The sequence below is a fragment of the Leptodactylus fuscus genome, chromosome 3 (genome assembly GCF_031893055.1).
Source record: "Leptodactylus fuscus isolate aLepFus1 chromosome 3, aLepFus1.hap2, whole genome shotgun sequence".
Lineage (NCBI taxonomy): Eukaryota > Metazoa > Chordata > Amphibia > Anura > Leptodactylidae > Leptodactylus > Leptodactylus fuscus.
The window spans coordinates 219769849-219797750 of record NC_134267.1 but is presented as its reverse complement, the minus strand read 5'-3'; the positions used below and the strand labels follow the sequence as shown (position 1 = coordinate 219797750).

At 45.5% G+C, this 27902-nt stretch overlaps 1 pseudogene; it reads right to left on the bottom strand.

Moving 5' to 3' along the window:
* Positions 1 to 14621: 14621 nt before the first annotated feature.
* LOC142198569 (integrase/recombinase xerD homolog) lies at positions 14622 to 26029 on the bottom strand (annotated as a pseudogene).
* Positions 26030 to 27902: the final 1873 nt, after the last annotated feature.

The following is a 27902-nucleotide window of genomic DNA, read 5'->3' as shown; positions in this document are numbered from 1 at the left end:
CTGGTCAACACATTCCTATGAGAAAAAGTCACCCCCCACATAACCGAAAGCTGCCAGCTCTCCCGACTAGCAAAGTAGAGCCTGCTACAGAACCAATGTTGATTGGCCGAACGTTATACACTGTATAGCATACGGCCAATCAATGCTGGTTCTGCAGGACGAGTAAGTTCACATTACCACTTGCCTCCCGTCCTTAAGGAGTCAGGAGGACACCCCCGAACGGAATATCAGCGCAACTGCAAGCGCTGTGCAGTTAAAGCGCACGGACCCGTTATAGTCTATGGGGTCCATGCGCTTTAACTGCACAGCGCTCCTCCTAAACACTCTCATCCTGCTACTTGTGGACTTGGTGACTCTCCTTAGTCGAATAGTGGTTTCCCCTGAAACAAGCATTTTTTCCCTTAGACTGTAATGGGATTCGATATTCGATCGAGTAGTCGAATATTGAGGCTCTACTCGAAACGAATATCGAATCTCGAATATTTCACTACTCGCTCATCTCTATTAGTGATCAAATATTCTGCAGCACCCCTACAGGTGAAATAAAGTATTGCAGGTTGTTACCTGGAAAACCTTTGTGTTTATGGAGCAAGAGTAGGCCGCAATCTACAATCTTTGTCTTCTCTGCTTGTTATTGTATACAGGTCACTGGGAACAATTTAGCGGGACCATATTTATATTTTAACTCTTTCCAGCGACTACTTTCTAGAAATATCTCCAATTTAGGTGTTCACTCCATTTTGGAAACTTCCCTGTGAACTTAAGTGGTCTATCCGGAGTTATAGATATAATTATATTAGCTGAGCACAGAATCAGCACTGAGCGATGTACAAATTCACTAAACATTGCTAATGCTCAATAATAATCTCAATAGACCATCTCATTTACCATCAGGAGTCTGATCAGATACAGTAACTGCAATGATCAATTGATTTTGTGTGTTGTAGCATCTAATGTAATAAAGCATTCACTTGACATATCATCAGAAATGCAATGCTATATAGAGAACTATCATAAAGACCAGCTTATCTGCTGAATACTATGTATATACAGTCCTATGAAAAAGTTTGGGCACCCCTATTAATCTTAATCATTTTTAGTTCTAAATATTTTGGTGTTTGCAACAGCCATTTCAGTTTGATATATCTAATAACTGATGGACACAGTAATATTTCAGGATTGAAATGAGGTTTATTGTATTAACAGAAAATGTGCAATATGCATTAAACCAAAATTTGACCGGTGCAAAAGTATGGGCACCTCAACAGAAAAGTGACATTAATATTTAGTAGATCCTCCTTTTGCAAAGATAACAGCCTCTAGTCGCTTCCTGTAGCTTTTAATCAGTTCCTGGATCCTGGATGAAGGGATTTTGGACCATTCCTCTTTACAAAACAATTCAAGTTCAGTTAAGTTAGATGGTCGCCGAGCATGGACAGCCCGCTTCAAATCATCCCACAGATGTTCAATGATATTCAGGTCTGGGGACTGGGATGGCCATTCCAGAACATTGTAATTGTTCCTCTGCATGAATGCCTGAGGATTTGGAGCGGTGTTTTGGATCATTGTCTTGCTGAAATATCCATCCCCGGCATAACTTCAACTTCGTCACTGATTCTTGAACATTATTCTCAAGAATCTGCTGATACTGAGTGGAATCCATGCGACCCTCAACTTTAACAAGATTCCTGGTGCCGGCATTGGCCACACAGCCCCAAAGCATGATGGAACCTCCACCAAATTTTACAGTGGGTAGCAAGTGTTTTTCTTGGAATGCTGTTTTTTTTGGACGCCATGCATAACGCCTTTTTGTATGACCAAACAACTCAATCTTTGTTTCATCAGTCCACAGGACCTTCTTCCAAAATGAAGCTGGCTTGTCCAAATGTGCATTTTCATACCTCAGGTGACTCTGTTTGTGGTGTGCTTGCAGAAACGGCTTCTTTCTCATCACTCTCCCATACAGCTTCTCCTTGTGCAAAGTGCGCTGTATTGTTGACCGATGCACAGTGACACCATCTGCAGCAAGATGATGCTGCAGCTCTTTGGAGGTGGTCTGTGGATTGTCCTTGACTGTTCTCACCATTCTTCTTCTCTGCCTTTCTGATATTTTTCTTGGCCTGCCACTTCTGGGCTTAACAAGAACTGTCCCTGTGGTCTTCCATTTCCTTACTATGTTCCTCACAGTGGAAACTGACAGATTAAATCTCTGAGACAACATTTTGTATCCTTCCCCTGAATAACTATGTTGAACAATCTTTGTTTTCAGATCATTTGAGAGTTGTTTTGAGTAGCCCATGATGCCACTCTTCAGAGGAGATTCAAATAGGAGAACAACTTTCAATTGGCCACCTTAAATATCTTTTCTCATGATTGGATACACCTGGTTATGAAGTTCAAAGCTCAGTGAGGTTACAAAACCAATTTTGTGCTTCAGTAAGTCAGTAAAAAGTAGTTAGGAGTATTCAAATCAATAAAATGTTAAGGGTGCCCATACTTTTGCACTAGTCAAATTTTGGTTTAATGCATATTGCACATTTTCTGTTAGTACAATAAACCTCATTTCAATCCTGAAATATTACTGTGTCCATCAGTTATTAGATATATCAATCTGAAATGGCTGTTGCAAACACCAAAATTTTTTGAACTAAAAATTATTAAGATTAATAGGGGTGCCCAAACTTTTTCATAGGACTGTATACAAAGAGAATCTAATTCACCAACTTTGTACATAAATTACATTAATATTACTTATCCTTACTGGTCAAAATGACATCCTGTATTATACTCCAGAGCTGCACTCACTATTCTGCTGGCGCACTCACTGTGTACATACATTACATTACTTATCCTGTACTGATCCTGAGTTACATCCTGTATTATACTCCAGAGCTGCGCTCACTATTCTGCTGGTGCAGTCACTGTGTACATACATTACATTACTTATCCTGTACTGATCCTGAGTTACATCCTGTATTATACTCCAGAGCTGCGCTCACTATTCTGCTGGTGCAGTCTCTGTGTACATACATTACATTACTTATCCTGTACTGATCCTGAGTTACATCCTGTATTATACTCCAGAGCTGCGCTCACTATTCTGCTGGTGCAGTCACTGAGTACATACATTACATTACTTATCCTGTACTGATCCTGAGTTACATCCTGTATTATACTCCAGAGCTGCGCTCACTATTCTGCTGGTGCAGTCACTGAGTAAATACATTACATTACTTATCCTGTACTGATCCGGAGTTACATCCTGTATTATACACCAGAGCTGCGCTCACTATTCTGCTGGTACAGTCACTGTGTACATACATTACATTACTTATCCTGTACTGATCCTGAGTTACATTCTGTATTATACTGCAGAGCTGCGCTCACTATTCTGCTGGTGCAGTCACTGTGTACATACATTACATTACTTATCCTGTACTGATCCTGAGTTACATCCTGTATTATACTCCAGAGCTGCACTCACTATTCTGCTGGTGCAGTCCACTGTGTACATACATTACATTACTTATCCTGTACTGATCCTGAGTTACATCCTGTATTATACTCCAGAGCTGCACTCACTATTCTGCTGGTACAGTCACTGTGTACATACATTACATTACTTATCCTGTACTGATCCTGAGTTACATCCTGTATTATACTGCAGAGCTGCGCTCACTATTCTGCTGGTACAGTCACTGTGTACATACATTACATTACTTATCCTGTACTGATCCTGAGTTACCATTACTTATACTGTATTATAATCCAGAGCTGCACTCACTATTCTGCTAGTGCAGTCACTGTGTACATACATTACATTACTTATCCTGTACTGATCCTGAGTTACATCCTGTATTATACTGCAGAGCTGCACTCACTATTCTGCTGGTGCAGTCACTGTGTACATACATTACATTACTTATCCTGTACTGATCCTGAGTTACATCCTGTATTATACTCCAGAGCTGCGCTCACTATTCTGCTGGTGCAGTCACTGTGTACATACATTACATTACTTATCCTGTACTGATCCTGAGTTACATCCTGTATTATACTCCAGAGCTGCACTCACTATTCTGCTGGTACAGTCACTGTGTACATACATTACATTACTTATCCTGTACTGATCCTAAGTTACATCCTGTATTATACTCCAGAGCTGCGCTCACTATTCTGCTGGTACAGTCACTGTGTACATACATTACATTACTTATCCTGTACTGATCCTGAGTTACATCCTGTATTATACTCCAGAGCTGCACTCACAAGAATGTTCCTATCTACACTATCAAAATAGGCTATATTAAGTATCTCTAAACCATTCATCTGTTGTTTCACATAGGATTGTCTTTATCTCAGAAAGTCAACAACACATAATGTAAGCTGTGACACATTCAGCTCTGCTACATAGTGACACATATTGGAGAACAACCATGTAACATGAGCGGGATGTCTTTGGAATCTCTCAGCAGGCTGTCATAGATTGTCAGTACTGTCCTAACTTGACTCTGGCAGCGTGATCCTTTCAAGTAGGAACCTTTGGAGGAATCTTCCAGACACCCACTGCCTCTATTACATTATGGAAAAAAAAGCAAAAGACCCCCTCCTCCTGTCAAATCAGATGTCATGGTCAGTAGAGAGATAAGCCATGCCCCCTGCTGTGCCATAAATCAATGTATAGTATGTATAGGGTTAAACAGGAATATTTGGTAACACAATGGTCTCCATGCTAATTATTATGACTATGATTATTAATGCTAATAATAGCGACAAATCCGTAATTATTATTATTAATATAATTATTTTTTTTTAGTGTAGCCATTACTATAATTTTGCATTTCCATATTACTACGCGCATATCCAGAGAAGGGCAATTTATTACCAAGCAATGACTCAGAATATTGTACATTAGTCATTCATACGGCTCGAATAGAAACAAAAGCCGGCCATAAAAGAATAATTGTAACAGTAAAAAAAATATCAGCAACCTGAGGGACTTGGAAAAAATAATAATTTGCCAGAAACAGCTGGACTTTAATCTTCAAAACATCAATTTCCTGAACAGCTGGATGCAAATATGTCTAAACAGGAACTCAAATAATGGAAGTGGTAAAAGGAAAGGTGGTTCAGGCATCGGAGCGGAGTCGCCCCTCCGAGATTGTGATTAGAGGACATAAATGATGTGCGGACAGGAAGAGCGAAAACATCCAAGGCAAATATTGATTTGCTGAAGGTTACATTTACTGGAGGTTTATGTATAATATGTTACAGGGGAATATCTGCTTATATCGGAGAAGTCAACTCACCTGCCTGGCATAGTAAATAGAGGATCTGTCCTGTGTGGTGTAGTATATAGAGGATCTGTCCTCTCTCCTGTGTGGTGTAGTATATAGAGGACCTGTCCTCTCTCCTGTGTGGTGTAGTATATAGAGGATCTGTCCTCTCTCCTGTGTGGTGTAGTATATAGAGGATCTGTTCTGTGTGGTGTAGTACCTGTCCTCTCTCCTGTGTGGTGTAGTATATAGAGGACCTGTCCTGTGTGGTGTAGTATATAGAGGACCTGTCCTGTGTGATGTAGTATATAGAGGATCTGTCCTGTGTGGTGTAGTATATAGAGGATCTGTTCTGTGTAGTGTAGTATATAGAGGACCTGTCCTGTGTGGTGTAGTATATAGAGGATCTGTCCTCTCTCCTGTGTGGTGTAGTATATAGAGGATCTGTCCTGTGTGGTGTAGTATATAGAGGACCTGTCCTGTGTGATGTAGTATATAGAGGATCTGTCCTGTGTGGTGTAGTATATAGAGGACCTGTCCTGTGTGGTGTAGTATATAGAGGGTCTGTCCTCTCTCCTGTGTGGTGTAGTATATAGAGGACCTGTCCTGTGTGGTGTAGTATATAGAGGACCTGTCCTGTGTGATGTAGTATATAGAGGATCTGTCCTGTGTGGTGTAGTATATAGAGGATCTGTTCTGTGTAGTGTAGTATATAGAGGACCTGTCCTGTGTGGTGTAGTATATAGAGGATCTGTCCTCTCTCCTGTGTGGTGTAGTATATAGAGGATCTGTCCTGTGTGGTGTAGTATATAGAGGACCTGTCCTGTGTGATGTAGTATATAGAGGATCTGTCCTGTGTGGTGTAGTATATAGAGGACCTGTCCTGTGTGGTGTAGTATATAGAGGGTCTGTCCTCTCTCCTGTGTGGTGTAGTATATAGAGGATCTGTCCTCTCTCCTGTGTGGTGTAGTATATAGAGGATCTGTCCTCTCTCCTGTGTGGTGTAGTATATAGAGGATCTGTCCTCTCTCCTGTGTGGTGTAGTATATAGAGGATCTGTCCTCTCTCCTGTGTGGTATAGTATATAGAGGATCTGTCCTCTCTCCTGTGTGGTGTAGTATATAGAGGATCTGTCCTGTGTGGTGTAGTACCTGTCCTCTCTCCTGTGTGGTGTAGTATATAGAGGACCTGTCCTGTGTGGTGTAGTATATAGAGGACCTGTCCTGTGTGATGTAGTATATAGAGGATGTGTCCTGTGTGGTGTAGTATATAGAGGATCTGTTCTGTGTGGTGTAGTATATAGAGGACCTGTCCTGTGTGGTGTAGTATATAGAGGGTCTGTCCTCTCTCCTGTGTGGTGTAGTATATAGAGGATCTGTCCTGTGTGGTGTAGTATATAGAGGACCTGTCCTGTGTGATGTAGTATATAGAGGATCTGTCCTGTGTGGTGTAGTATATAGAGGATCTCTCCTGTGTGGTGTAGTATATAGAGGATCTGTCCTGTGTGCTGTAGTATATAGAGGATCTGTCCTCTCTCCTGTGTGGTGTAGTATATAGAGGACCTGTCCTGTGTGGTGTAGTATATAGAGGATCTGTCCTCTCTCCTGTGTGGTGTAGTATATAGAGGATCTGTCCTGTGTGGTGTAGTATATAGAGGATCTCTCCTGTGTGGTGTAGTATATAGAGGATCTGTCCTGTGTGGTGTAGTATATAGAGGATCTCTCCTGTGTGGTGTAGTATATAGAGGATCTGTCCTGTGTGGTGTAGTATATAGAGGATCTCTCCTGTGTGGTGTAGTATATAGAGGATCTCTCCTGTGTGGTGTAGTATATAGAGGGTCTGTCCTCTCTTCTGTGTGGTGTAGTATATAGAGGATCTGTCCTCTCTCCTGTGTGGTGTAGTATATAGAGGATCTGTCCTCTCTCCTGTGTGGTGTAGTATATAGAGGATCTGTTCTGTGTGGTGTGGTATATAGAGGATCTCTCCTGTGTGGTGTAGTATATAGAGGATCTGTCCTGTGTGGTGTAGTATATAGAGGATCTGTCCTGTGTGGTGTAGTATATAGAGGATCTGTCCTCTCTCCTGTGTGGTGTAGTATATAGAGGATCTGTCCTGTGTGGTGTAGTATATAGAGGATCTGTTCTGTGTGGTGTAGTATATAGAGGATCTCTCCTGTGTGGTGTAGTATATAGAGGATCTGTCCTGTGTGGTGTAGTATATAGAGGACCTGTCCTGTGTGGTGTAGTATATAGAGAACCTGTCCTGTGTGGTGTAGTATATAGATGACCTGTCCTCTCTCCTGTGTGGTGTAGTATATAGAGGATCTGTCCTCTCTCCTGTGTGGTATAGTATATAGAGGATCTGTCCTCTCTCCTGTGTGGTGTAGTATATAGAGGATCTGTCCCGTGTGGTGTAGTATATAGAGGATCTGTTCTGTGTGGTGTGGTATATAGAGGATCTCTCCTGTGTGGTGTAGTATATAGAGGATCTGTCCTGTGTGGTGTAGTATATAGAGGATCTGTCCTGTGTGGTGTAGTATATAGAGGATCTGTCCTGTGTGGTGTAGTATATAGAGGATCTGTTCTGTGTGGTGTAGTATATAGAGGATCTGTCCTCTCTCCTGTGTGGTGTAGTATATAGAGGATCTGTCCTCTCTCCTGTGTGGTGTAGTATATAGAGGATCTGTCCTGTGTGGTGTAGTATATAGAGGATCTGTCCTGTGTGGTGTAGTATATAGAGGATCTGTCCTGTGTGGTGTAGTATATAGATGACCTGTCCTCTCTCCTGTGTGGTGTAGTATATAGAGGATCTGTCCCGTGTGGTGTAGTATATAGAGGATCTGTCCTGTGTGGTATAGTATATAGAGGATCTGTCCTCTCTCCTGTGTGGTGTAGTATATAGAGGATCTGTCCCGTGTGGTGTAGTATATAGAGGATCTGTTCTGTGTGGTGTAGTATATAGAGGATCTGTCCTGTGTGGAGTAGTATATAGAGGACCTGTCCTGTGTGGTGTAGTATATAGAGGATCTGTCCTGTGTGGTGTAGTATATAGAGGATCTCTCCTGTGTGGTGTAGTATATAGAGGATCTGTCCTGTGTGGTGTAGTATATAGAGGACCTGTCCTGTGTGGTGTAGTATATAGAGAACCTGTCCTGTGTGGTGTAGTATATAGATGACCTGTCCTCTCTCCTGTGTGGTGTAGTATATAGAGGGGATCACCGCTCCCCAATTCTTATCACTAGAAGTCCTAGGGTGGTCACATATTAATCCCTTATAGTAATATAAGGATATACATAAGTGGTTGAGATAATATTGCGGTGACTTTGTAGCTCACACAGAAGTCGTGCGGTATTCCAGGAGGGCTGTAGGTAATGTTACTTGTACAATTAGCCATCTTCTCGCTGTTTGCTTTCCCTAATGTTGATGGTCTCCATGCGTGGCAGTCATTTCTGGAGCTTACATAGTGGAACATTTTCCTTGTCGGGCTCAGCTGTCCCTTAGAAAGAACATGTAATGTGACAAGTCATCCCCAGCCCTTATTTCCTGGATCTTCTCCCAGTCAGTAATGCTGAAAATTTCTGCCTAAACCTATGAAGTGGCACATTTTTTGCAAGCCCATAAACTCCTTCTTTGGAAACATGTTGTGGAATATTCTTTCTTTTCGCAGTTGACGTTTAATAAAGTCTCTATCCTCAGCTGAGCATCACTGGAGCTGAATATCTCTAACACTTACTTAAACCTTACAGGCTCATAATCCAGATTGCAGAATGAAGAATTTAACACATTCGGCCTTGGAGGACCCGGGCAGTGCCTGGCAATGACTTCATCCTGGTCTTGTTATTACTTGATGGCTCCTGGGTTTGCGTGACATCTTTAGAGTAGAGGTCTGGCAGAGAGTGGATGTATGAAGAGGAGGACTTGGTTCAGGTTGCCAACTATGCAACAGTGGAAGAACGTGGAGCTGGACATTGGTTCTACCTCAAACATTAAATGACACCCTGAAGAAGGATCTTAGTATAAAAGAAGATCTGCAATACAATCTGTGACTGTAACTACATTAATAGGGAAGGAAAATAAATAAAAAGAAAAAAAGGTAGTGGATAGATAGATAGATAGACAGATAGATAGATAGATAGATAGATAGATAGATAGATAGATAGGAGATAGATAGATGGATAGATAGATAGATAGACAGATAGGAGATAGATAGATAGAGAGATAGATAGATAGATAGATAGATAGATAGATAGGAGATAGATAGATAGATAGATAGATAGATAGATAGATAGATAGGAGATAGATAGATAGACAGATAGAGAGATAGATAGATAGACAGATAGGAGATAGATAGATAGAGAGATAGATAGATAGATAGATAGATAGATAGATAGACAGATAGGAGATAGATAGATAGATAGATAGATAGATAGATAGATAGATAGATAGATAGAGAGAGAGAGAGATAGATAGATAGATAGATAGATAGATAGATAGATAGATAGATAGATAGGAGATAGATAGATAGATAGATAGATAGATAGATAGATAGATAGACAGATAGGAGATAGAGAGATAGATAGATAGATAGATAGATAGATAGATAGATAGATAGGAGATAGATAGATAGACAGGTAGATAGAAAGATAGGTAGGTAGATAGATAGATAGATAGATACCGTATATACTCGAGTATAAGCCGAATTTTTCAGCCCAGTTTTTTTTTGCTGAAAAAGCCCCCCTCGGCTTATACTCGAGTCAGCAAAAAAAAAAAAATATTTTTTTAGGAGGGGGGGGACCTATGACCATTCACAATATTAATGTATAGATTCTCCCATAAATTTGTGCAAAAGAAGAAAAAAAGATTAAAAAAAAAAAAAAGTTGTAAATCCCTCCTTTCCCTAGAATACATACAAAAGTAGAAAAGTACTGTGAAACACATACACATTAGGTATCCCTGTGTCTGACAGTGCCCGGTCTACTGAATATAGGGGATCTGCAGTGCTCCTGTTCCGTCGGGAAGGGATTAATAGGAGCACTGCAGATACCCTATAGTCAGCCAGACTGAATTCCAAGTGGGGGAAGAAAAACCCCAGTCCTCAAGCTCAGGGAAGGGGCAGACAGACAACCAAAACACCCCCCCCCCTTCCCCAGCATCTACTGCACCCAAAAACTCCGACCATTTTAATTTTTGAAATTTCCCCTCGAGTCAATAAGTTTTCCTAGTTTTTTGTGGTAAAATTAGGGGGGTCGGCTTATATTCGGGTCGGCTTATACTCGAGTATATACGGTAGATAGATAGGAGATAGATAGATAGATAGATAGATAGATAGACAGATAGGAGATAGATAGATAGATAGATAGATAGATAGATAGATAGATGATAGATAATAGATCGATATGAGATGAATGGATAGATATAAAAAATAAAATACAGGTAGTCCTCGACTTACGACGTTGATCCGTTCTTGCGCGGCGTTGTAAACTGAATTTCGAAGCAAGTCGGAAACCTACCATACCGACGCCGCGTAGGAACGGATTAACGTGATTTAGTGTGCAGCGGCTCGAAAGACCTATGAGAAAAAGTAAGCTCACTTGTAACAGCAAGCTGCCAGCTCTCTTCCGATGAGCAAGGACGAGCCTGCTGCAGAACCAGAATCGATTTGCCGCAGGCTAGTCCTTGCTAGCCGGGAGTGCTGGCAGTTTTCTGTTACAAGGGAGCTCTGATCTCTGGTCGTATCCAAGAAACGTCGTAACCCGAGGCCGTCGTAACCCGAGGACTACCTGTAAAATGTTTCAGCCTTTTTCGTTCCTTTTCCTCCAGTCATCTGATAAATAACATAATAATTAGATAATAATAATAATAATAATAATAATAATAATAATGTCAGTTATTTATAGAATAATTTGTTCCAGTTTTGGTGACTCCCAATGTGATTTCCATGTAATATTTCTGACATGACATACTCTTCTGTATCTGCTGGTGCATTAGATTGTGTATGTGTAATAATCCTAGGACTATACTCAGGGTCGGACTGGGGTGTCTAGGGCCCACCAGTGGAATTATTTCTAGGGGCCCACCATCAGGATCCCTGCAAACCAGCGATACCAAGACAGGGCGGCTGAAGGTAATAACATATCAGGAGCCATGCTGCTCACCCGCCATACGATGTGCAACAGACACAGGCGGGGACAAACGGGGTGCTGGGGACAAAAGCTCAATGTGGAAAAAATATATTGGGATTCACTGCAATTTTTTTCCCACAATGTTTTTTTAGTTGCATCTCGCTGTTGCGCCTCCTTAAAGAGGACCTATCACCATCTGGGGCACATGAGGTTTAATACACCGCTAGAAAGCCAACAGTGCGCTGAATTCAGCGTACTATTGGCTTTCACGTTCTGTGCTGGTACCGTAGATCTTCATCGTCAGAAGGGCGTTATGACAGTCAGTCAGGAACGCCCTTCCTCACGGTAGCGTCTATAGCGCTGTACTGTGAGAGGGGTCGCTGCTTACCAGGCAGCGATGACGCTGAGCGCACAGTACAGTGCTATAGGCGCTGCTGTGAGGAAGGGCGTTCCGGACTGACTGTCATAAACACCCTTCTGACACTGAATAGCTACGATACCGGCACCGATAGCTCTTCACTGGGGGGCACAGAACGGGAAAGCCGAAAGTGCGCTGAATTCATCGCACTGTCAGCTCTCTAGCAGTGTATTAAACTGCATGTGTCCCAGGAGGTGAAAGGTCCTCTTTAACATCTCAATATACTGTACATCACACTATAAGGATAAGGCCTAATGCAGCGTCCCGCAGCAAAAAAGCGCTGCAGGAAAACCCCCGGCACCGACACATCAGTTTTTGCAGCGCTTTTTGCAGAAACTCCACAGAGGTTTCCTCCGAGGACTTTCTGCTTCCTTTATATCTATAGGGACACTGTAAGTGTTTCTGTAGGTATAAATGACATGCTGCGATTTCCAAAAACTGCACACAACAGTTACCTACACACTCATACATATACATATTAAAGGGGATGTCCAGGCTTAATTATTTTTATGGCGTATCTTCATGGTAGGCCATAAATACCTGATCATTAGGGGACTGATACGCGGCCCCATCAGCTGTACGGAACCACTTCTGGCGCCCGTTTTGTACACAATACAGGACTGGAAGCAGAAAGTTTCATCCACTATATAGTTGCCTGGCAGATTCACGGCAGCTCAGCTCCCACTGACTTCAATAAGTGCCGAGATGCAGAGAAGGTGCCGGCTGATATACAGTGGACAGAGCTTTCTGCTTCTGGCCCCGTATTGTGTACAGGACTGGTGCCAGAAGAGGCTCCATACAGCTGATCGGTCTGAGGGCTGGGTCTGGGACCCCTACAGATCAGGCATTTATAGCCTATGCTGACAATAAACCATAGAAAATTATGCCTGGACAACCCCTTTAATTTTCCCCCCGAATGCCCCACACTTTAAAGAGGTTGTCCAGAATAATTTTTTTTTTGATTATAATTATTCCGGGGAGGTGAAAAACAAAGCACACAAAAAAACCCCACACTCATGTGTTCCCAGTGCTCCGGTCCTGCAGTTCTGCTGGTAGTTACATGCCAGACTGGACCGCACTGGGAGACACTGGGAACAGGACAGTATGCTTGTGTGCTTAAAAAAAATAGAAAGTGTTTTTAAGGGCTCCTTCACATCTGCGCCCCGGCTCTCCACTTTCAGGTTTCCGTTTCCTGCCCGAAACTGGGGAGGAGACGGAAACCTGCAGGCATTTTTCAAACCCGTTCAAATGAAGTGTGCGTCCGTGAGCGCCTGTGAGCGTTTTGTGCTCCCTGCGGCAAAACGTTTTTGCTTTTTTTAACCGGACACAGAGTCGGACATGCAAGACTTTGTGTCCAGTTTAAAACAGTTTTGCCGCAGAGAACATAAAACGCTCACTGGCGCTCACAGCCAGACTTGGTCCGACAGGTTTCCATCTTCTGCATGCAGAAGACGGAAACCTCAGAACGGAGACCAGACGCTGGTGTGAATCCAGCGTTAGCTGTGTTTTGCTCAGTAGGGCCTAATCCTTGAAGGGCTTGTTCAGGAATTACAGGTTTCTACAAGGAGGCCTGTGAAGGAAAAAAAACAAAACCCACACTCACCTGTGCCTGATTCTCCTACCCCTGTCCGCTCCAGCGGTGCCCCAGAGTTTTTTCAGTCCTCGCCACACGTGACTAGTGTATTGCCAAGTCGCACTTCTCATGCTTTACCTGTAATAAATACTCAACACGCAAGGAATGGATTAAATGGCCACAGCAGCCTTTTATTAATACATAACATAAATAACCATTCTTAAGTGCCAACCCAAACATCCCCCATCAGCCTATCTCCCAACGATGACGGTCCTTGAGGCTCCAACAACCACCGTACTCCAGTCCCTGAGCACCAGCATTTTACCCCTAGCCGCTTTAACACCAGCTCAAGGGCACCTGTTTAATTAGCATTTCCGGTGCTCCTTTAACTAATTAACCTCTAACCTGAATTAACATTTATTAAACCGAGTAAACCAATTAACCAAGATCCCAAATGTCCCTGGGAGTCCAGCCCCTACCTTGGGGCCCTCCCCACCACCAACCTTCCGGTTAGCCCAGCCTCAAGGACCCCCACCGCCACGACGAACACCGATAACACCTTATCGGTGAGCGTCCCGCCACATCCTCAACGCGGTCTCAATGCCCTGCTGTAAATCAAGGCACCACAAGTCAATCCCTACCGCGTTTAAATGTACTCCATCCCTCCTCCAAAACGCCCCTGAACCAGACTCCAGCTCAAGATGCCGCACCGCCAATGCCCCATTACGTGCCATGAAACGTCCCACTGCCCGGTTCACTTTTATGCGGGCTTTGTTAATCCTTTCAACAGACCGCACGTCCTTCCATACCTTCCGCGGAACAATATCCGACCATATTGTCACCATACCAGGAAACATGGCCCACAATCTCAACAGATCAAATTTAATATCATTGATCAACTCCCGAAACGGACGCCGACCAAGATCATTTCCTCCTACATGCAGCAGAAGGACGTCCGGCGGTCTGTCCAACCGCGCGAAGCGATGAAATTCACCCAAAACCCTACCCCATAACATACCTCTAAGCCCCAACCAACGTATAGTGGCTAACTCCCTCGCAAAACCCAACTGCTTGCCGTCCGGACGTACAGCTGCCCTTTCCGCTCCCCAGAAGACAAAAGAATGGCCCATGACCCAGACCAAACGAGGACCAGCACCTGCAAAACCAAAGAAAAACATCACAAACAACCTCCCCACAGTAACAACAAAAACCCCCCAGCCCAGACAACGTACTTCACATAATGCCCTCTGGGCGGATATAAGATCTAAAACGAACAGACTCCCAACGCCCAATCCGTTTTATTACCTCATCCCCCAGGCCCCACCTTGCCGCCTCTGTCGCCGCCCCAATCCTGAAGGAATGCCCACAAAATCTCTCCTCCCCCCGCCCCAACAGTTGCAAACATTTTCTAAAAACTGGAATCTGGACAAAAACTTACCATCTGTATGAACCAGAAGGGGGCCGGCCGACCCCCTCTTGCCCGACAAATAAGCACGCATACACAACACAGGGCACATATCACACCGCGGTACCGCAAACAATCGAACCCTACAGCCCCTACCCTCCTGATCCGTTTTTGAACGACGCAACTTCACCTCCACCCTATCATCGTACATGTCCACATCGTCCCAAAACAGACCACCCGGCCGCGACCGTGACCCACTCACCAATTCCCCTAACCGGAATGCTCCAAAAAAAGCTAGGGAGAATGCCGCCTTAAATAACAATACTTCCTCAGCATTCGAACACACCCCACCCAAAACCGAGCCCAATTCCACCAACAAAGAAAAGGAAACTGGTTTCCTGTCGTCCGCCAACACCCGAAAGCGACGCCACCCCTTAATTGCCCTTTGAACCAAAAACGACTTAGTAAAATCTTTTAGACCCTTACTCTTAAAACCGAACGCTAGCCCCGCTAAACCCGAATTCATCTTCCCGACTGACCAACCGATTTCTTTACAATGGCCCACAAACAAAACAAGCGCCATTTCCCAATCATCAACACCGGCACCCAATAAAGCCACCCACCTTTCCCACTCATCCCACGCTTTACCATACGACAGCCACGTAGTGTCCACTAAGGAGGCACGAATCAGAGATTCTGCCGACCTACCGGCACGTTCCACAACTCCGTCGGCCATGGCAAGCCGCACTCCTCCGCTTCCGGCACCAACGTCCTGAACCGCTCCAACTGTAGACGAGAAAGTGCATCTGCCACATCATTCTGGACACCAGGAACATGCACCGCTACCACACACGCGTTCAGACGCAAGCATTCTAAAACCAAATGCTGAAGCACACGAACCACGGGGGGCGAGGATGCGGACAACCTATTCAAAGCCTGCACCACCCCAAGGTTATCGCAATGAAAGCGAACCCTTTTATTCTGAAAAAAGGCCCCCCAAACCATTACCGAAACTAAAATTGGAAAAAGCTCCAACAAAGCCAAATTTTTTACCAAACCATTCGTCACCCAATCCTCCGGCCACGAACCCACGCACCAACTGCCCTGAAAATACGCCCCAAACCCCACACTACCAGCAGCATCTGTAAACAACTCGAAGTCCGCCGCTTCCACAACCTCCCCCATCCACAACGATCGCCCATTATACTGCATCAGAAAAGACTCCCAAACCCGTAGATCACCCCGCAATTCACTCCCCAACCTAACAAAATGAGACGGAACCGTGACACCCGCCGTCGCTGCCGCCAATCGCCGCGAAAAGACTCTGCCCATAGGCATAATGCGACAAGCGAAGTTCAGTTTGCCTAAAAGAGACTGCAGCTCAGGCAGCCGCAGCTTTTTTAGCCGACACGCTCTCTGAACATCCGCCCGCAATCCAGATAACTTGTCGTCCGGAAGACGACACTCCATCCGAACCGTATCGATGGTAATGCCCAAAAAACTAAGCTCCGTCATTGGACCCTCCGTCTTTTCACGCGCCAAAGGCACCCCGAAATCGGATGTTACCCTTTCAATCGTGTGCAACAACAAAGAGCAAACAGAAGAACCCCCGGGGCCAATGCATAAAAAGTCATCCAAATAATGGATAACTGATGCACAGCCTGAAACATCCCTCACCACCCATTCCAAAAAACAACTAAACTTCTCAAAGTAAGCACACGACAAGGAACACCCCATTGGTAACCAACAGTCGACGTAAAACATCCCTTCCCAATGACATCCCAGCAAATGTTGGCTATCCGGGTGCACCGGAAGCAGCCTAAAGGCCGCCTCGATGTCTGTTTTAGCCAACAAGGCCCCAGCCCCAAAACGCCGTACCCACCCAATCGCCGCATCAAGAAAAGTGTACACAACCGAACACAACCCCGGGTCAATCCCATCATTCACCGATAAACCCTTAGGGAAGGATAAATGGTGAATGAGCCGAAATTTGTTCGGCTCCTTTTTTGGAACCACCCCTAATGGCGACACCCTCAAATTCGGCAAAGGAGGATCCGGAAAAGGACCAGCAATGCGACCCAATCTAACTTCCTTGTCCAACTTATCCGATACCACCTCCGGATGCTCCCTTGCCGAACGCAAATTCCTAACCACCCCCCCAACCGCTACGTCAACGAATGGTATTCTAAAACCCGCAACTAACAACTCCGCCGCTTCCTTATCCGGGTACCTACTTAGAAAAGGAAGCATCCTTTCCAGCCGTACTGGCGTCACCCCCTTTTCCAGCCCCATCCCCCGACTTCTGCTTGGATTTAAAACACCTACTCGCCCCGTGAGCGCCCCCACATCCTGAGCACTCATGTTTAAATTTACATTTTGCCCCGAACTTGCATCCTCCCTCATTAAACAAGAAACAGAGACCCTTCTGGGCGGCGACCGAGCGCCCCGAAGACTCAGAGCCCCCGGTCCCCCCCTGAAAGGGCGAACTCACCCTGGGCTGCGCCATTGTTCTCAACCATAAGCCCATATCTTTGTGGTCCCAGCGAATGCTGGACCGCACTGCCTTCCGCTGACGAAATTGTTCGTCATAGCGGAGCCAAGCCTGGCCCCCATATACCCTATGCGCCTCCCCTATGGCATCTAAATAGCAAAAAAGGGCCGAGCAGTTCTCCGGCGCCTTTTCACCGATGACGCTAGCTAATATGGCAAACGCCTGTAGCCAATTAGCAAACGTTCTAGGAATAAGCCTATATCTCCTTTTTTCTTCCTCCTCCTTCTTTTCTTCCTTCCTGGGCCTATCCAAATTAAAACTCTCTAACGGAAGCAAAGAAAATATGTCTACGTATTCTCCCTTCCAAATACGCTCCCTGACCTCGGGTTTTAAATGAGCCCCTAACGGTCCCTCAAAGCATATATATACCTCCCCTTTCGCCGCATCATCAAGACGCGGCGCATCCTTCTCCTCTCCCTGTGTCTGAACTGACACTGACACCCCAGACGCCACTCCGGATGACCCCACCCCCGACGCAACTGAAGACCCCCCAACACTCCAAGCCGCCGCAGGAGATACCGCCACCCCCCTTGGACTCCCCTGACCCCTAACCAATTCAGTTAAAGCCCCCACAAAAGCTAATAAACCCCTACCTAGCTCCCCTTGGGCCTCACTAACCCCCCCCCCCCATGTTAGCTAGGAAGGGCCCTGGCAGGTAAAGAGAAGCCTCACCTTGGAGCCTGGGTGCTGTGACCCCAGCTGCCGATGGATCCTGCTCCAGATGAACCGGGAGGGCTCCTGCCCCCCCCCCAGACGGGATCTCCAGACGCACAGGAAGGGCTCCTGCCCCTGCACCCGACTCCACCACCGAAGCTTCAGACCCCCTGGCCAGGGTCCTGGCAGCATTCAGCCCCTCAGCCTCCGTGCCAAGGGCGCCAACCCGACTCTCCCCCAGAGACACAGCATCTGATGTGCGCGCCGGCCCCGCCTCCCGCAAGCTGTCAGAGGCCGCGCCGACGGCAGGAAGTTGTAGCAGAGCCGGCTGGGACGCCGCCGCAGCCGGAAGGCTTCCAGGCATCACTCCGGACACCACGCAGGTAGGAGACGGAGGAGGGGCGACTCCCCTCCCCTGCTGCAGGCCCCGCCGATGAACGGGATTCCTCCCAGCCCGGGAAGGCCTGACGGCGGCATGCCGAGAGGTCCCCCGGACCGGAGCGTCCCTAGAGGGGCTCCCTAAACGGCGCCGGGCCCGAGGGGTGTGTTCTGGGCTAAGGCGCGCCGGAGGCCTGGTCCTCCGCGGCCGGCGTGTAGGAGGAGAGGGGCAGCGGGCCGCCTCTCCTACACCCCTAAGCAGTCCATGAAGCTGGGACTGCAGCCACTGAGACCCATTCCTATCCGCCTCAGCCCTAAGCTGGGCCAGCATAGCATCCACGTCAGACATGACAAGGCCTGAGCTGAGGTGAAGAGACGTGTGTGTGTGGCTTCCTTCACGTCTACTTTTGGCGAAAGTGGCGGGAATCTTCCCGCCCTGGGTTTATATATGCCCCCCCCAACTCCCCCTTCCTTTTTAACCCCTCCCACAATCACATGACCCTTTTGCCTCATTCAAACCGGCCAATTAACCCTTCCCTGCCATAATCCCTTGTTCACGTGCTCCTGGCTCACTCCTGTCATGTACGCTTCCCTTTCAATCCTGCGTCTTCAGTCCAGCTCCACTTAATCGATGAAGTCAATCATCTGCCTCAGCAGCCGAAGGAAAGAAACCGCGATATCACTCACATATGTCACCTGTGACGTCATGTGTCCTTTCCTTAGGCCGCTGATTGGCCTCAGCAGTCACGTGTGGCGATGACATCTGCCAGAACAACGCTCCGGGAGCCACTGGACCAGACGGACGTGGGAGACACCGGAGACAGGCGAGTATGGGTTTTGCTTTTTTTTCTTATTTGTGACCTTTCCCTTGCAGAGAACTGTAATTCCTGGATAACCCCTGTAACATCTCAGTATACTGAACATCACACTATAAAATACAATTCTAGTATGCATAATGGTAGACATGTAGAGAAGAAAACAGAAAGACACTCATATGCTGGATATACTTAGGCCTGGTTCACATCTGCATTCGGTATTCCTTTTTGGGAAGTCCGCTTGGGGTTCCCCCAAACAGAAACCTATACGCATTAAAAAGCGGTGAGCAATGAAACCACACGGACCCCATAGACTATAATGGGGTCCATGTGTTTTCCGTGCAGTGTCCGCATGAATCGTGTGGTGAGAAAAGTGCTGCAAGTACTCCTTTTCTCTCCACGTGATTCATGTGGACACCGCACAGAAAACACAAAGACCCCATTATAGTCTATGGGGTCCGTGTGGTTTCATTGCTCACCGCTTTTTAATGCGTATAGGTTTCTGTTCGGGGGAACCCCAAGTGGACTTCCCAAAAAGGAATACTGAACGCAGGTGTGAACCAGGCCTAATACATATAACATATATTTACACACATACATTCATATACAATATACATACATACAGACACACACACCTATCTACAAACATACAGGGCTCACACAGTATATCAGACACTTTACACAAATATACACACATTAAATATACATATTTTTACCCAAAAAATGTACTTACATTTGGCCTGGTGCACTGGATATGGAGGAGGCTCCTGTGCAGCTTTGTCCTGTCTGGCCTGTGGTGAAAGGTCTGCTTCATTGCAGTAGCCGTCAGACTTCCCCCTGCACTCTCCGATCTGTGTGGGGGAGGGGCAGCACACATCCTGCTACATGCCGGCAGTGCACAGTGCAGGGAGGAGAAGCCCCGCGCCTGCTAATTCTCACACACTCGCAGGGAATGGTACAGACAGTACGACACTTAAACCTCCTCTTGGGCAGGGGCCCGAATTGCAATGTCAGGGCCCCGATCGGTCCCCTAACCATCCCGATCGGCCCTTGATCATGCAGATCGGGCCCCTGCCTATACTTTTTCTTATATAATTATAAAAAAAATTTAGTCGGGGCCTGGGGCCCACCGGGGAACCCCCCGGTGCTCCGGCAGGCCAGTCCGACCCTGACTATACTGCAGTGAGATGTTACGAGAGGACATCCCTAGGCCTTCGCCTTCTTGTACTGCGCAATTGCTTGCATCTCAGTTCACAAGGAGTTAAACATCCAGGTTGTCTCTGCTCTGTGACGTTAGGACTCAGCCACCTCTGCCTTCCTTGTACTACAGGAGTTACATTCTTATTTCTATTATTTCTTTTCTGGTATTGTTTCATCACCATTATTAGGTTCTACTCATTTATTTTTACCATTTAATTTTTCCAGTCCCCTTAAGAGATTTTATTATTTCTAACTATAAGTATCCCATACGGTTACACCATATATTATAGGACGGTACGTTACTGCATACACAATGCCTTCATGCCTCAGGTATGCCCTAATAGTCACTAATATTAGACAACCCTGTGAACCCTTATTAGACCCTGCACTGTTAATATGTCACTGTCAACCCGCGATTTCCCCCATTACCTCGGAAGCCACATTCCCACTGTCAGTTGCTCGGCCACAGCTGTTGTGACGGACATAATGAGCAATGACATACAGGTGTCGCCATCTTTAACTTCAATCTGATAACTCGCTGTAGTGTGATAACAAAAGCAATGGGAAAAAGTCAGATATGGCTAAGACTTCAGGTTTTTTGTCTGTTGTATTTTTTCTATAGATTTAACAGGGGAATAAAGAATGCAGAGAGAATGCAGCTACGTTTTTCATAGATGTGTTTTGCTATGGGGGAGTTTTAAAGGAATTCTATCATTAGCATACCCTTTTGGAACATTGGAACAGCCTTAAAGGAATTCTATTATTAGAATCCCGTCGTAAGCTAAACCCACATCGGAATAGTCTTAAGAAAGACTACTCTTCCCCTACTTTTAGATGTCTTCTCCACAATGCCGTTCCTTAGATATCCTGGTTTATCATCCAACACTGGGGGGCGTCCCTTGTGCTGTGAGAAAACTATCCAGCGCTGCCTTCTTCTTGTTCGCCGACTCCGCCTCTTCTTTCCTGTTTGGCCACAGGAAAATGGCGACGGACATGCCCAGTTGGCGCTTTTTTAAGAAGACGTGACAGGACAAGGTGGAAGAGGTGGAGGCGGGGATCAAAAAGAAATTGGTGCTGGAGAATTTTCCCGTCACCAATGCTGTAAGAAAATCAATTAGCATATTGACAAAAACCAGGTTATCTGAGGAATGGCGGCGCGGAGAAGACAAAGAATAGGCTTTCTTAAGGCTATTCCGACGTGGGTTTAGCTTCAAACAGGATTCTATTGATAGAATCCCTTTAAGAAAGGCTATTCTTCTCTTCCCTTTATTAGTCTGATCCGCCCCACCATTCCTGAGAAACTTCTTCTTTCTTTCATATGTAAATAGGTTTTCAGATAGCACTGGGAGCGTCCCCTGTGCTGTCCAAAAACTCTCCAGAGACGCCTCTGTCTTCTTCTCCGTCTCTCTTCTCTCATGTCACTGTCGCGTCTTCATCCAAGAGCCCAAACTGCGCATGTCCGTTGGCCATTTTCCTGTGGCCTCTCCCGTTCAGCCACAGAAAAATGGCTGACGGACATGCGTAGTCTGCGCTTTTTGATGAAGACGTGATGGGGACATGGGAGAAGAGGTGATCCGGAGAAGACAGAGGCGTCGCTGGAGAGTTTTCGGACAGCACAAGGGACGCTCCCAGTGTTGTCTAAAAACTCATTTACATATAGAAGTAAGAAGAAATTTCTCAGGACTGGCGGGTGGATCAGAAGAATAAAGGTAAGAGAAGAATAGCCTTTCTTAAGGGAATTCTAATGATTCTAATGATAGAATCCCTTTAACATCTGCATTGTCAGTGAATCACCCTGACCCTTTATATTGTAATACGCCCGTCCCATATGGGTCAGTTTTGCAGCCTGGGCTTACTGAAGGATATTAATGGGTCTGTAAGGGTATGGGTGGCACACGGATATCAGCCACAGACCTGACACATGTACACAGGTCATGTGCATGTAACCAAAGGGGGAGTTCACATGGAGTAACGTGCCGCATGATGTGGCACGTATATGCAGTGTTAGATTATGTGGGCCGTATACGCTCCCATTGGGCCGTGATTTTGAAAATAACGCGGCGTTTACGATCCACGCTCCCATTGAAATCAATGGGAGCGTATACGGCCCGTAAAATCTCACACGGCGTATACGCGCCACATCACGCGACACGTTACTCTGTGTGAACTTACCCTTAAAGTGAATATCAATTCTACTTAACAAGTCATGTCAAACATGGCTACACCTGTACACGTGCCATATTTCTCATGCCTGGTTCACATCTGCCTATCCTGGTAATCCGCACGGGGAATCCGCACGGGGACAACCGAACACATTGACAAGCGGGGAGCAGTGAAAGCACACGGACCCCATAGACTATAATGGGATCCGTGTGCTTTCCACGCAGGCTCCACACGAGTCATGCGGACAGGAAAGTAGATCATGAAGTACTTTTCTGTCTGCATGTTCTGTGCGGACACCTCACATAAAGCACACGGACCCCATTACAGTCTATGGGGTCCGTGTGCTTTCATTACTCACCGCTTTCCAATGCGTTCGGCATTCCGTTCGGGAATGGATTACCGAACGCAAATGTGAGCCAGGCCTCAGGAAGGGGTTAAGATCTGCCTTATCCTCCCCCGCCCCCTCTATACCATTATAAACATGCGATATACGTCTTCTATAAGGTAAACCTCGCCACGTGACGTCGACTCTATATCAGAGGCATACTCCATTGTGGCATACCTCCTCCTTACATAACAACGTGTCGCTATCTCGCTGTTCCTTTAACAAAAGCTACAGGATACTTTCTGCAAATGTGTTTGTCTTCGCTGTAAGGACCCTCGAGAAACAAAAGGATTATTTGTATGCATCCAAGTAAAATACAGATTTGCCTCTTAAATAATACAGTTCCTTTCTCTCCTACACACTAAACATGGTAATCCTTTCACATTACAAGTGAGTGACACGCGCGCCGAAGCCGCCATGCATATATTACAAGGACGAGCCTATACCGCCGGCCTCACCTGTATTGTGCGCACACTGAACCCGCACAAGATTTTTTTTTCTTCTTCTCTCTGCTTTCCGCGCACCTCGGCGGTGGTGACAAGGCATTTGCTTGCAGAAGACTTTCTCATTTGCAATTTGTCTACAGATCAGGCCATTAGCGACAACCGTTTCCTGAAGGTCAAGAAAGGAACGCAGGGAAGAACATTGAGATTTCAGCATAACATTTCATTAAAAGCTTCGTTACCGAAAAAATGTGTTTTCTTAATTGTATCCAGTATTCAAAATGTTACCGCTATATATAGCATAGCCATCTTATAGGTGTCGGCTGGTGGGCCTTGTATTTTATGCCTTATCGCATCCTCAGAGGGAATGTGTCACCAGACAATGGCCAAGTTTTATATTAATAATATGGAACAATTTAAAAAAAACTTTGCTAAAAATTCTTTAGCGATATGTATTAGCTAGATTTTAAAAGAATCCTAAAAATCGTGCAGTTCGGACTCTGGCCACTAAGCCAAAGACTAGGCTGAGACTTCCTGTTTCCTTTAGGAGATTTCTTTGCAGCAGTTGCCTTACTTACAGCACACTGATGGTCCCATCTATCATGCATATGTAGCTAAAACATAAAATCCACCAGTCACAATAAGAGATTTCAGAACTACTCCCCTCTCTGCACAATAATCTATACTCAGGTCACAGAGAATGCTTAGAAAACTTTCCCATAGAAGTCAATAGGGTCTACTCCAGACCATTGCATCTATGGCTCATGGTCGATCTACAGGAGATAGGAAGTCACAAACTATTTTAGGCTTTGTGGTAAGAGTTGGAATTGTGAGAATTTTAAAAAATTTTTAATACTGCTAATAGCAGGCTAAGAAAGGCTATTCATCTCCTACCTTTAGACGTTGTCTCCAGCCCCCGTCCGGTGAAAAATCAGTTTTTTCTTGGTATTCAAATGAGTTCTCTCACAGCACTGGAGGCGGGCCTCAGAACTCAAACAGCACTGGGGGCGTCCCCAATGCTGCTAGAGAACTCCAGTACGCTCTGTACTCCATGGAACTACAGGAGCGTAGTGCGCATGCATACATAAGCGGTTTCCAAAAAATGGCCACCGGCCTGTGCACTCGGCTCTGCATGCGTCCCCATGCCGAAGCTGACTGAGCAGGTGTCGAAGTGTGACCCCAGCGCCGGAAGAATACGAGTGAACAGGTTGCTGAAGAAGATGGAGGCGTCGCTGGAGAGAGTTCTCTCGCAGCATTGGAGACACCCCCCAGTGCTGTTTGAGCGCTGGGGCCCGCCCCCAATGCTGCGAGAGAACTAATTTGCATACCAACAAAGAACGGATTTTTCACCGAACAGCGGGCCGGAGACAACTTATAAAGGTAGGAGACGAATAGCCTTTCTTAAGGCTATTCTGACATGTGAACGAGAAAAAAAGAGTTTAAATGGTAGAATCCCTTTAAGGCTGAAGCCCCACATTGCAAAAACTCTGGCTAATCCTTTCCACACATTGCAGAAAAAAATCGGTAGCGGTAATGCTGCGTCAGAAAAAACCTGCAGCATGTCAATTATACTTGCAGCAAAAAAGGGCAGCACGGTGGCTCAGTGGTTAGCACTGCAGCCTTGCAGTGCTGGAGTCCTGGGTTTGAATCCTGGCAAGGACAACATCTGTAAGGAGTTTGCATGTTCTCCCATTGTGGATCTCCTCCCATTCTACAAAGACATACTGATAGGAAAAAAATATATATATATTTACATTGTGATCCCTAAATGGGGCTCACAATATCCATTAAAAAATAAATAAATTATACCTGCAGAAATGCTGGCGGTTTCCGTATAGGTATAATAGGGGCGGAAAGTCCACTGAGGAAAACTTAAAGGGATTCTACCACTAAAAAGTTTTTTTTTGTGCTTAAGACGTCGGAATAGCCTTTAGAAAGGCTGTTCATATCTTACTCTTAGACGTGGTCTCCGGCCTGCCGGCGGCCATTTTTGGGAGGCCGCTCTTGCTCTTGTAGTTCAATACAGGAGTGTACTGCACAGGCGTCGGAGGTTGGACTGAGACAGAATACAGAAGAGGCGGTTGCAGCTGAAATTGTAGGCGTGGCTGGAGAGACCTCTCTGGCAGCAGTGGGGACACTGTTTGAGTGCTGAGGCCCGCCCCCAGTGCTGCGAGAGAACTCATTTGCATACCAGTAAAAACTGGTATTTCTACGGAACGGCGGGCCGGAGACCACGTCTAAAGGTAAGAGACGAATAGCCTTTCTGAAGGCTATTCCGATGTCTTAAGCACAAAAAAAAACAAAAAAAAACGTTTTAGTGGTAGAATCCCTTTAATGAAAAACATCACTGCTGAAAAAACTGATGCGTGTGCATTTTATTTGGCAGTGTATTTGGTTTGGATTGTAATTGAGTAATATATGGTTTGGCTAAATTTTATTAAAATATCCTCAGTAGTCTGGATGCTATAGCCGATTCTTTAAAGCCTCCATGTCATGGGATAGCTTGTACCTGTAGGTCTGAAGACATCTTTATCCCTTTATTGACCTCCACTTGCTGTACGCCTAAAGGGATCTCCACCATCTGTACCGCCGAAGGGCCTCCATTTGGTTGGTCATGTACCTGTAGGTCTGAAGACATCTCTACCATCTTTATCCCTTTATTGGCCTCCACTCACTGTACGCTTAATGGGATCTCCACCATCTGTCCCACCAAAGGGCTTCCATGTGGTGGGACATGTTGAACCTGTAGGTCTGAAGACATCTCTACCATCTTTATGCCTTTATTGGCCTCCACTCACTGTACACCTACAGGCATCTCCACCATCTGTCCCGTCAAAGGGCCTCCATGTGGTGGGATATGTTGTACCTGTAAGTCTGAAGACATCTCTACCATCTTTATCCCTTTATTGGCCTCCACTCACTGTACGCCTAAAAGGATCTCTACTATCTGTCCCGTCAAAGGGCCTCCATGTGGTGGGACATGTTGTACCTGTAGATCTGGAGACATTTCTACCATCTCTATCCCTTTATTGGCCTCCACGCACTGTACGTCTAAAAGGATCTCTACTATCTGTCCCGTCAAAGGGCCTCCATGTGGTGGGACATGTTGTACCTGTAGATCTGGAGTCATTTCTACCATCTTTATCCCTTTATTGGCCTCCACTTGCTGTATGCCTAAAGGGATCTCCACCATCTGTCCCACCAAAGGGCTTCCATGTGGTGGGACATGTTGTACCTGTAGATCTGGACACATTTCTACCATCTCTATCCCTTTATTGGCCTCCACTTGCTGTATGCCTTAAGGGATCTCCACCATCTGCCCCGCCGAAGGGCCTTCACGCCTCGTATGAAGTTTTCACTACTCGCGTTCCACCATTATATGGACATGTAATGAGGTAGAAAATAGTATTTTAGACAATGTAGCAACTAATACTAATTATAACCGAGGTCTTGTTTAGATAATCAAGTTGATTTAATAGACTTGAAGTTAATAAGGCTTGAAAAGTGCCAAAATTACTCATTGTAGACCCCCTCCCACTTTTCTCACAGCTCGTACTAATGGCATTACACAGCAGGGGGAGATAATGAGCACAGGAGAAATCTCTGCTCCTTCCTGAGACATGACGATGTCTTTATCATCTGCCTGATGAATGTTCATTGTAATGTATTTATCCATGTTCCATGTTACTTATTTCCTCCCAACCACAATCCCACAAGGATACATTAAAATTTCCTGATATCTTGCATTTTTCTTCAATAAAAAGGAATAAATGGAACTCGAAAGTTCAGACCCCCATTGATCAAGAGAAGGTTCCTGATGGATCAGTGGTCTGGGAGCTCCCACATGGCTGAGGGCTGAAATTAATGGTGCGGTCCAAAAGTCCTCTGTTCTGATCAGTGGGGGTCTAGGCGGATGGACACACACTGATCTGCAAGTCATCCATAGGAGAGGGGAATAAGTTGGTTTATGGGGAAAAACCCTTTAAAGAAAGTTGAATTTAACATTACAGGTAACTTTTTTTATGTGTATTTGTGGCTATTATATGACTTGTCTTCTGTAGTTTTAGCAGTTTTCCCCTCTGCAGTTGCTGGGGACAGAATTGGTGAGGACAGCATTGCTCCCATGATGTCTCCCATAGGCAGTACATGGAGAAAATAGGAGATTCTGCTCCTTATCACCATCTCACTGACTCATAAACACTGTGAAGAATTTATAAAGACCAGTGCCTCATGTTCTAGTCTTAATATGACATGGTTCTAGCACACTATGGGAGAACCTGTCTTCCAGACTTGGAAGGGGCTGACTTCATGGGTAACTCTCACCAGTTTCCCAGAGACCATGGGACGAATATGCAAATCTATCTTCCATGATGAAATTAGTAAGTCAGGTGCCTCAGTGTTGCAAACCAATAGAGGGCGCTCACTGGAATGTGCAAGCCTGTCTTCCCTGATGTAATTAGGAAGACAGAATCTCAGTGAGATAGCCCGATAAAGGCTGCTCCCTTTAACATCATGCTTAA